Below are 12,379 nucleotides of genomic sequence, written 5' to 3'. Positions count from 1 at the left end.
AGCTCAGTAATTCTGAAACTTCAATGAACATATGAACCACTTGAGGATCTTGTTAAAATGCTTAATTGGTCTGATACAGTTGGGCCTTGAGACTCTCTGCATTTGTAATGATATACAGAGAATGCCAGTGCCATTGGCTCTAAGACCACACTTTGAATAGGGATGCTTTACCTCTATGTAGATCAAGGTTGGGGGAATACGTTGGTATTTATGATGCCCACTGTCTTAGTCTGTTTAGGCTGCTTTAACAAAATACCACAGACTGAGTAGCTTATAAGCAACAGAATTGCATTTCTCGAAGTCTGGAGGCTTGATGTCAAAGATCAAAGTGCCAGCATTACCAGGTGAGGGCTGTCTCCTGGGTTGGAGACTTCTAGTTGTGCTCTCACATGATGGGAGAGGAAGTGAGCTCTCTGGAGCCTCTTTTATAAGCGCACTAATCCCATTCATGAGGTTTCCGTCAGTACTCAAGCATTTCCTAAAGGCCACATTTCCTAATACCATCCCCTTTGGGAGTTAGAATTTCAACATATGAATTTTGGGGGGACACAAATATTCAAACAATAGCACTCACTATATGAAAGACACCTAGTCATTGCAAGAATGTGAGGATGAATAAGAACTGATCTTTGCTGGAGTAGGACAGAACATGATATTCAATTCAGTTCAGTAAATATTTTTTAGTAGCTATCATGGGTTGGGTTACTCATGAAGTAGACTCTGCAGGGGAGATTAGCATGTAGGACATGCTGTTGTGTGCTCTTAGGATCAAACTCTGTGAAAGAAGGGTTGAGCAGAGGGAGACACTGATATGTGATGTCATCCTAACAAAGGCTTCAGCTGGTATGTGCTATGAAGTGTGTAACCCTGGCAATTCACAGACCTGTACCCCTGGGGCTAATAATACATTACATATTAATAAAAAAAAAAGGCTTCAGCTGTTCCCTTGGAATTGGGATAGTCTTTTAGAGGTATCATGAGATGATATAAGTGGCTGGCCCTTCCATTCCCAACACTGATTGGTTATTGGATACAAAAAACCCTTGTAAGGGGACATGATTTGGACTTGTCCATTTCTTTAATTGAGGCATTATCCAAATAATGCTGACAATAAGGGTTTTTTTTGTTTTTTGTTTTCCAGCAGTGCTCCTAACAACAAGGAGCGGATGGGGCTAAATCTTCTGTTCTTAAAGGGTATTATGGGCAGGACTTCACAATCAGCATTCACAATAGAGCCTGTCCTTCTGAGGCACATTGTTAGTCACTTGGAGACTGAGGATGTCTATTAATTTACTAAATATCATTGAGTGCCACTATGTGTATATAACCCTGTAATACATTGAGATAAAGAGCTAAGTAAGACAGATATGGCCCCTGCCTCCATGGTGCTTATAGTCTATAAGGGATTAAACAAGCCTTCATCAAACTATTACATAAATATATACTGAAATTGTGGTGATCCTCATCAAGGAGAACAATGGACTTCTAAGAGAATAAACTGAAATTTAGTCTAAGTTTTAAGGAAATTCTTTCTTAAGGCAGTTATAATTATGCCATGACCTGAAGGCAAAGAAGCAATTAGTCTAGACAAAACTGAGAGATTGGTGCTCACAAATTAGTAAGATTAGTAAGTAATTAGTAAGGTAGGAGGATGATCAATAAAATATATTTTAGACTCCAATATACAAATCTTATATAGCCACACAGAAGGCAAATGAGCCGTGACAGTTGCCTTGGTAAAAATCTTGTGCCTAAGGGCTGGAGGATATCCCAGTGTATGGTGGTTTCTTTATATCCTCTGGCGAGTTTTTAAAACCAAACCAAACCAAAGCAAACAGCAAACAATGTAGAGTAAGAGATGGATAATCCTGAAGCTAAGTAAAAGCTGAAGTGCCACTCGGAGCTACGGCTGCATTTTGTAGGCTATACTCAACACAGGAAACTAATAAGACAAAATGACTGAAGATATTAGACTATGATCTAATGAGAACAGAACACTGTGTGTGTAGTACACACTATGCACTTTTGACTCCTGGATCTGTATATTTCCTTCCCTTTTTCTCTAGAGCAAAAATGTCTGCTCATTTTCCTTTTAAGGCAGCAGGCTGAAAATTTTGTGGCTAAAGCATTTAGTTCTGAATTCTAATTATTCTATAAATTATAGCTAATGCTCCCCTACCCTCTCACAGTTTACCCATGCTTCTACATTACCTCTTACATTTTCACCATAGCACTTATTACCATCTAAATATATAAGTAGTGAAATTGTGCTAATCTTTACCAAAGATTAAAGCAATGGGGTTATTGGAGTATAAGTTCTCTCTCTCTTCCACTAGGAAGTAAGCTCCTTATATTCTTCTCCATCATATCCCCTGTACCTAGATAAGTACCTATCATTACACCAATATTTATTGAATAAATATATGAATGAACCAAGCAAGCTTATGAATAGATGGGGGATTGTGGCAGATACAGTTAAATTTATGGTTGATTAAGCTATAATTGGGTCACTGATGAGAATTGAGGCATTTGTATATCATCTTGAGGACCAGAGGACAGTTAGTTCTCGCCCTTCATACAACCCTCTTCCAAGGAAAGCCGTCATGCTGACATCTGATCATATAATATCATCATATCATCTGATCATATACCTCTGACTCAAAGACAGTTATCCATCAACTGCAAAGTCTTTTAGCAGATAGCTTCTCTCGGAGCATTGCCTAAGGTAGATGCCACATGCAAGATGTTGACTGTGGCAGACTGTTCACTAGCTGACTGCTAATAACCTTGCTCAATATCCTTCTGCCTTGCTGCCTTCCCACGATAGAGACTGTCAAGGCTCAATACTCACTTTCCCAACCTTCCTGGCAGCTACAAGTCATCAGATGACACAGTTCTGGTCAATAAGACTTAAGCAGAAGTGTGTGTGTGTGTGTGTGTGTGTGTGTGTGTGTGTGTGTGTGTGTGCATGTGCGCATGCACATGCGCGCATGTGATAGACGCAATGGAAAAACTTGCTAGATTTGACCCTCCCCCAATCTTCTTGCCTTGAATGTAGACACACGATTCAGCAGTCACCTTGCAACCATGAGGCAATATGACTGAAGATAAAAAGCCAACAGCTAAAAACGAAGAATAGAAAGATAGAAAGCTTGAGGAGTCTATGTAAGCATTGAGCAGCTGAACCAATGTCTGCAACCACCTACCTCTGGACTCTTGTTATAAGAGAAAATCGAAGTCCTATTGATTTAAGCTACTGCCAGTCTGGCTTTCTGTTAATTGACATGAAATTTTCTCTCAATCTCTTTCAGGCCAACCTGAATCTCTCTCAGAGAGCTGGAATGTATACCACAATGGCAAGGAGAATGGCTGGGGGTAAGGAGAAATTTAAAAAAAAAAAAGAAAAGCAACAAACTCAAGGACAGAAAGTCGAACTTCAGACTACTAAGCAAAGAGGATCCCTCACTGAGGGGAGAACAAGAGGCCGCAGTCTGAGAGCAGCGGCAGCAGCCAGAAGTTTGCTATCAAGGCTATGTACCCTGAACACTGCTCCCTCACTGTGGCCCCTGAGGACTGGCTCACAGCTGACTATTTCCTCTTCTGACTTTGCAGCACATCTTCACCAAAATCCGTGTCTCTGTCCCAGTCATCTACAAAAGGTCACTTAAGATAATTCCAAGCCATGTGTTGTCAGCTTCTTAAAGGACAGATACCATTTTCTTTTGGAAAACGTTTCTCCAGATCATACAAAACACTAGCCTCATAACTGCTGTTGGAAAAACAAAACAAAAGAAAAAAAAACCCAGTGACTTAAAGAAGCATGGAGTTTGTCCCCAGGGCCTCCCCCAGCTTCCTCTTTCAGTGCTTCTTCCTCTTGAAGTGCTTTCCCTCACCTCACTAATGCCCAGGGTCCTCTTGCTGCTCTTTCCATACTAAGAGAACTCCCATGCTGAGAAATCACTAAAACTGCCCTGGTTCATAAAACTGGGGCTCAAGACTTCTATCTACCTTGATCTTGGACCAACATTTAGGTAGACCATTTGATAATGCACAGACAGAGGTTCTTAGCTCTTTGGGGTAAAGATGAACGAACAGCTTACTTTAGATGTATTAACATTTGGTATTTCTTTTTAGGGTTAGCACCTTTAGATGTTTTAGCATTATAACAGTTCCTAAGTAGCAAAACAATACATTTGCAACAGTGATGTTGGAGGTCTTGAGGTCTTGGCAAGTACATAGAGACCACAATATTTGTTCTGGGAAAAGAAATCTTTTGAGTACCTTTCAAATTATGATATAACATAATAAAATAGTTATTTTACTAGCAGAACAGGTTTATTTGGAAATGGAAAGGAATTGCAGTTGCAAACTGTGGTGAACCACAGACAAGTCCAGAGAGACAAAGGGAAGGGCAGCTTTTATGAGGATTTAGGAGGAAACTGGTGAGGGTTTTGAACAAAAGTTCACTGGACAAGAACAAGAGTTCAAGGTTGTGACAGTTTCTCATTGGCTGCATGGGGTGGTCGGTGCATTGTTGCTGAGCAGGGAGGGATCTTCCTTCTTCTTAAAAACAGAACATAAAATAGCTATGTGAAAGATGTCTTCCCTTGTCATAATAATTCTTATCTTTTTTTCCTACTGGTTTTTCAGGTTCCTAAGGGCTCTGCCTTCAGGGTTCTGTGACTCCATGTTAAATGAGGTTCCCTTTTTTATTTTCGTCGTCCCAAACACAGCACACACCTGGTACTAGCGTCTGTAAACTAACAGCTCATGGACTGAATTCAGCCAGTAGACCTGTTTTGTTTGCTCAGCAAGAAAGTTTTATTTGCATTGGTTCTAGGCAGAGTATACATTCCTTTTAAGTTTTTAATATCTATATTGATTAATATTATCCTGTATGCCAACACAGAGTTTCTAGAGCAGAGCAGAATATTATTTACATAGAGCAAATAGTCATCCCATCTCTCCTTTGTCTTAATTCTTCTCCCCTGGAGCCATGTGATGAGAACCGGATATCATAACGGTTTACTGTGGGGAAGGAAGCTTTTCCTGCAAAATGTATCTGCACATCCCTCCCCTTCTGAGGGATAAAGAAGGGGAATATTTATATTTATTTGAGATTGAGAGCATGAATGGGGAGGAGGGCAGGGATAGAGGGAGAGAATCTCTAGCAGACTCCCTGCTGAGCACGGAGCCTGCAGCTGACACCGGGCTCTATCTCACGACCCTGAGATCAGGACCCTAAGAGCAGGACCTGAGCCAAAATCAAGAGTCAGATGCTTAACCTACTGAACCACCTAGGTTTGTATAGGAAGGAGGGGGGGATGAGGAAGTTATTAGCAAAAGAAAAGGATTGTTTCAGGCAAGGTTAAATTCCCTTAGGGGAAAGGACAGGGGGTCTTATTAGATGGATTCTCTCTTCCTCCTTGGAGGCGAGGGGGTTGGTGGGGGATGGAGAGGGCCCCGTGTGAAAGATTACTTCATCAGTACTGATCAGAAAATTGCTGACTGACTGGTAAAATTACATTTCTGGGGGAGGTTGAAACTGCAATTAGGTTAGGTATTAAGCCTCAATTTGGTGACTGGCCTAGCATAAGCAACTCCATATTGAAACCTCTACCTCATATCATCCTTTAATTTAATTAACCTTAAATGATACCTTGCCAAGGTCTCATAATCAATAGTTTGATCAAAGAATGTGTAAGTGCTATTATCCAGGCCTCTAAAAAGAGAATTGAAAGTTTGTGTAAATGAGGGACTTATAATATGATTTTTTTTGGACTAGAAAGTAAACCAATGAAAGGTTAATTTATTTTTACTTGCTATAAACTGAATGACAGTGTTGCCCTGCAATATTACTATTTTTAAATATATATATATTTGGTTGTTAAAACCATAGCCCCCAAATGGAATCATTAGTTGAATTATCAAACCCTGCTACTGACAGAATTGCTTGGTGTTGGGAAGCACCCCTCTACAAAAAGAAACCTAATTAAGGGCCCTAATTTGGTCCAAGAACATAATTTACCCCCCCTCCCAACACACACACACACACACACTTATATGTTAAATCCTAATCCATTTTATTGGTACTCAGAGGTGGGGCCTTTGGGGGATGATTAGGTCAGAGGGATGGATCCCTCTCGAATGAGATTAGTGCCCTTGTAGAAGAGATCCCAGAGAGGTCCCTTGCCCCTTCCATCTTGTGAGGACACAACAAGAAGATGGCTGTCTATGGACCAGCAAGCTGGCTTTTGTCAGACTGCTGTCTGCTGGTGGCTTGACCCGGGACTTCCCAGCCTCCCACACTGTGCAAAATAAATTTCTGTTGTTTACAAGCCCCTCAGTCTATGGTATCCTGTTATTGCAGCTGGAAGAGATGAAGACACTTCAAATTGTGTAGAGAACAATTGCATTTATGATGCAAATTTTGTATTTACATGGAAATTTATCATGTAGAAAAGCGCTAATCCTAGCTGCTCCTTAGGAGTGAGCAAGACTGTTGTTGTTTCTTGAGTCAGTCCATCATCAGACATTTTGAAGAGAAACTGTATAGTGCAAAGACAGGCATGAAGCCTCCGAAGCTGGGCAACCTGGGCTCAATGTATCCATCACCATTAATTAGCCACGTGACTAGGGACATGTTCCTTAATCTCTCTGTGCCTCAATTTCATTACCAGTAAAGTGGAGATAGAATAATGTATTGCACATAGGGTTATTGTGAAGGTTCAATGAGGTTGTTGTGAACAGTGCTTAGCCTTATGCCTGACAGGTAAGTGGATAAACATTGGCTGTGTATTAGTATATTCTAGATACCCCCTGCCACAGTAATTTAAAGAATAAGCTATGATTAATTCTGGACAGAACTTATTCTATGAGATAGAGGATTGTAAACAAAAAAATGTCATTACATGGGACGCCTGGGTGGCTCAGTTGGTTAAAACTTCTGACTCTTGGTTTTGGCTTGGGTCATGATCTCAGGGTCCTGGGATGCAGCCTGGTGTCTGGCTCCCTGCACTCAGCATGGCATCTGCTCACAATTCTCTCCCTCTCCCTCTGTCCATCTGCTGTACCCCACCTCAAACTCTAAATAAATAATAAGTAAATAAAATCTTTATAAAAAATGGCATTACTTGGACACCTGGGTGGTTCAGTCTGTTAAGCATCTACCTTCCACTCAAGTCATGATCCCAGGGTCTTGGGGTCAAGTCCTGCATTGGGCTCCTTCTTCAGCCTGCTTCTCCCTCTGCCTGCTGCTCCCCCTGCTTGTACTCTCTCTCTCTCTGGCAATGAATAAATTGTTTTTTTTTTTTTTTAATGGCATTACAGCTTTGTATTGTAATAGAAGTTTGTTTTACCTGTGGTGAGAACACAGAAGGGATGTTAGTTCTATTCAAAGAGGTGGAGAGTGACCTGGTGGAGAGTGATCTTGAAACTGGTTTCTATTCTCACCTTGGGATCCAGCAACCACCAAGTAGTGGTGGAGAAAATAAAATAGAAAATGTTAACAGTATGTGGGGGCTGAAAGCAGGATGTCCCAGGATGTGCTACTTGGGCATGAAGACTATTTTGGATTAAAAAGCAATCAAAACCCAGCAGATTCAGGAAAATCTCTTTCCCTCCTTACAACTGCCTACAAGAATTGAGACAAAGGATCTGCTCCAGGAAGAGAGCTATCACCATAAATAACTATGTCATGACATCAGCCCGGTGTGGCAGCCTGGGAGGAACCTGTTTGATTAAAGTCCTTCGTGTCCCCTTGCTTCTGAGAGGCCCAGCAAACATTTGTCTACCATTTACTTTTTTTCCTTTTCCTGGGGATTGAATTCCTTCCCTTTGAAGTCCCCGACCCCTACCTCCTTTCTTTACTTCAGAATGACATGCATACCTCATTTTGCCTGACTGCCTTTGGAATTTTTTTTTTTTTTTTTTGAGAGAAAGAGTGCATGTGTGTGTGTGGGCGTGTGCGTTGGCAGGGTGGAGTGCAGAGGGAGAAAGAGAGAGAGAAACTCAACAAGCTTTGTCTTCCATGCAGAGCCCAACAAGGGACTTGATCTCATGACCCAACAAGGGACTCGATCTCAGATCACAATCTGAGCAGAAGTCAAGTCAGAAGCTTCACCAACAGAGCCTCCTAGGCTTATGCCTTTCGAATTTCTATGTCTGTGTGAATGAAATGAAATTTTATTTTCTCCTGTTAATCTGTCTCATGTCAACTTGATTCTTAGTCTGGCTGGAAGGATCTTGAAGGGGACGAGAAATTCTTTCTTCCCAACAAGTATTATTTTCCTATAGACTAATAGGAAATGACTATGTCTTTGACAAAAGTGCTTAGATTTCAGCGAATGGAAATAACAAATCTGTAAGCAACATCAGCTTGCATTCCCCGTTTTTGCCTTTATAGCTCCAGCATATCCGGGCCCACAAACTTTGCACCTTCACCACACCCCTTTCCTTAGTCATTCGGGTCAGGTTTAAGTACATCAGCAAGTTGGTAGAATGTCATAACAAGAGTTTGCTTTTTTTTTCTTTAATTGAGGTATAATTGATACGCAATGTTTTATTAGTTTCAGGTACACAGCATAATGATTCCATATTTGTAAATATTGTGAATAATCACTACAATAAACTAACTAATATCTGTCACCATACCTAGTTACAGTTTTTTTCTTATAAGAACTTTTAAGATGTACTCTCTTAGCAACTTTCAGACACAGTATTATTAACTATCGTCACCGTGCTGTATATTATAGCCCCACGATATTTCTTTTATAGCTGGGAGTTTATACTTTTTGAACCCCTTCACACCTTTCACTTCCTCTGCCCACCCCACACCCACTATAGCTACCAATCTGTTGTCTGCATCTATGAAGGAGCTTGCTTATTAAAATTAAAATATAATAAAGCCAACACTATCCCTTAAACCAAAAAATGGAATAACAATTTAATCATGACTTAAGTGGAGATATTAATGTATTTTTAAAAAATCACATCAAAAGAAGAATGGTTACGATGGAAACACAGAAAAATCATGGAGGTCTGAGATGCAAAATTATTCAATGTGTCTCCAATAGAATCCTGGAGAAAGAGAGGATATCCTTTCCTGATCATGCTCATATTCAGTCCCTTTGCTAGAAAAAACAGAGGTGGGAAGCTAGACTGCCTGGGTTCAAATCCTAGACCCATCTAATAGCTCTGGAACCTTGGGTAAGTTAGTATAGCTCCATGTGCCTCATTTTTCTCATTGGTAAAATGTGGATAATAGTCATATTCACCTCAACATGGCAGATGTGGGAATTCAGCAAATGTGTGGGACAGAGTAGCATGGCGCTTGACACAGAGAGAGTGCCTGAGACATCACAGGCCACCTTTCTCTTTTCTCAGCATCAGCAGTTTTCCTCTTTTCTCTGGCCCTCCGTCCCATTACACTCTATGCACAAGCCAACTCCATTCCAACATTCCTGACGTTAACTTTGGTTATGTAGTGGGGTGGAAGCTGAGACACTGGCTGGTGGTGTTACATGAAGTCACGCATTACAGCTCCTCAGAGTTACGGAAGAAACAAACTGAGGATGGTCACATGACATGGGAGATTTGTTGACTGTCATGAAATGTTGAGGAACCTTAAATAGGTGCTGAGCCACATCTCTGATTTACCGTAGGACTAGCAACCTCCTGATGACCTTGAGCCCTGCCTGACACTGGGACTCAGAAACATAGATACTGATATGAGGCGCTATAGGGAGAAGCCATAGACCTCTGGGAGAAAATCACTCTGAGTGGGAAGTATGGCGCGAGAACGCATTCATTCAGTCAGTGGCCATTCAATCAGTGGAAGTCTCATTCAATCAGTGGCCAGTCCTCATAGGACAATGACTGACCACCCCCTGCAAGGAGGAATTCTGCTGGCAGATGGCTTTTGGACTTGAACTGCAACATCAGTTCTTCTTTGGGACCCCAGTCTGCTAGCCTACCCTGCAGAGTTTACAGTTGTCAGCCTCCATAATCATGCGAGCCAATTTCTTTTTTTTTCTTTTTTTTTTTTAATATTTTTCTTATTTATTTATGAGAGAGAGAGAGAGCATGAGAGAAGAGAGGTCAGTGGGAGAAGCAGACTCCCTGCTGGACTGGGAGCCCGTTGTGGGATTTGATCCAGGGACTCCAGGATCATGACCTGAACTGAAGGCAGTCGCCGAACCAACTGAGCCACCCAGGCACCCCATGTGAGTTAATTTCTTAAAATAAATCTCTCCTTCTGTCTGTATATACATAACATGTATATAAACATAACATATCATACATTATATATACATATGTTATATATACACACACATACATGAACACACATATATCACACTGGTTTTGTTTTACTGGAGAATCCTGATTTACGTAATCATGCTCAGTGATTCCCAAGCTTAGTTTGTGATTTCATAGACCGTGCTGCTAGCCTTTCTGACCAAGCTAGGAAAGTGTGAGGACCTGCTCTGAACATTATGGTTGTCTCTTGCAACATCCAAATCGGCCCTCCTTTGCTGCATAGCGTTCATGGGCTTTGGGTAGAGTACAGCCTACCCCTCACTCTAGGCCAGCTTATTGCCCTTCTGGGGCAATATGCTTTACTTGAAGTCCACCAATGGAAATATCATCCCAAAACACCCTCACAGAAACATCCAGAATAATGTTTAACCAACTATCTGAGCACTGTGGCCCAACCAACTTAATATAGCAAATTAACCATCTCAACCATTCTGTTTGTTCTGCAAAAGTGAAAAAGATGTCCATTTTTTTGACAAGACAGACACTAAATATGAAGACAGACTGAGCACTTCCTCAGGATAATACCATCCATGGGCACATAGGTATTTTCCACTCTCTCAGTTGTTGGCTTATGATATGGGCAGAACTGGGTCTTCCTATTACCATTTGGGGGTATTTGTCACTGAGTGGGCTAAGGAAAGAGGTAGGGACTGGCACAAAACCAAATTTCCAGAAGCAGGCCTGCAACAGTAAGAATATCCCTGACTCCCTAGCCACACAGTTGAACTTGGCTTCAGCTACTTCTGGGAAGCAAAACATCCAGAAAAAGCAAATTAGTAAAATCCACTTCAGGAAGAAGATGGTGTCCAGCATAATTTTTGCACCCATACTAGGCACAGTACCTCAGGAAAACAGGAAATTGGAGGAGACATTCAGGAAGTGAATGGACCTCATGTCTGACTGAGTGAGGAGGAGGATAAAACCTCCCGCTCCCCAGTCCTTGGGCCTTTGTTGGTGGTGCTCAAGCTCATGGGAAATAGATAAAGACTTTGTCTCTTACCTGTGCCTCAAAGTTTTCGGCAACTCTGTAGTTTCATTATAAAATGCTTAATGTTGGGGCGCCTGGGTGGCTCAGTGGGTTAAGCCACTGCCTTCGGCTCAGGTCATGATCTCAGGGTCCTGGGATTGAGTCCCGCATCGGGCTCTCTGCTCAGCAGGGAGCCTGCTCCCCCTTCTCTCTCTGCCTGCCTCTCTGCCTGCTTGTGCTCTCTGTCTCTCTCTCTGTCAAATAAATAAATAAAATATTAAAAAAATAAATAAATAAAATGCTTAATGTCATAATGATGGTATTAAATTTGGTTTTGTATTTCTTTCAGGAAAAGGAATGAAAATACAGAAATAGCAATCTTTTGAGGGTAAAAACAGTTCTCACTTTCTCTGTGGAAAAAAACTGGGGAGGTTTTAAATCAGAGCCTGGACGTTTAAACAGCTAATTGCAATGAGTTTCCTTTCTAGAAGGTGTTAAATTCTAATCATTACTTCATCATCACTTCAAAAGATTTGTTTTCTCAACTCTGTGGTTTAAAATGTGTGTGTTAATTAGTCAGCAGTGAAGAGGAGCTGGGGAGTTTGCTGAACCGCAATTGTAGTTTTAAGTTGGAATAGTTGATAGAATCCTCCCACTACTTTAGTCCAAATTACTCTCAACAGACTCTTCTCTTTAAAGTATAAAGAGTCAGAAAAATGCATGCCCTGGGCATATGATCTATTTTTAAGAGATGAGGATTTGGATTTAAAAATTTGTAATCCCAGTCCAGTTTTGCGGTTACGAAACGAGATAAAGAGTAAAACATCAAAAGGTGATTTAAGAGGCTAGACTTGCCAATAGCTACATGTGGCTACCAAGCCCTTGTAATGCGACTAGTCCAAACAGAGATATGCTATAAGAGGAAACCCATTCTGGATGTGGAAGGCTCCATACAAGAGAGAAAAGCAAAAACTATCATTAATAGTTTTCCAATATTGATTAGATGTTGAAGGATCGTATTTTGGATATACTGAGTTAAATAAAATGTGTTTTCGAAATGGATTGCACATATTTCTCTGTACCTTCTTACACTTA

The sequence above is a fragment of the Martes martes genome (assembly GCF_963455335.1).
Source record: "Martes martes genome assembly, chromosome: 6".
NCBI lineage: Eukaryota > Metazoa > Chordata > Mammalia > Carnivora > Mustelidae > Martes > Martes martes.
The sequence above is the reverse complement of the archived record's forward strand: the minus strand, read 5'-3'. Positions refer to the sequence as shown.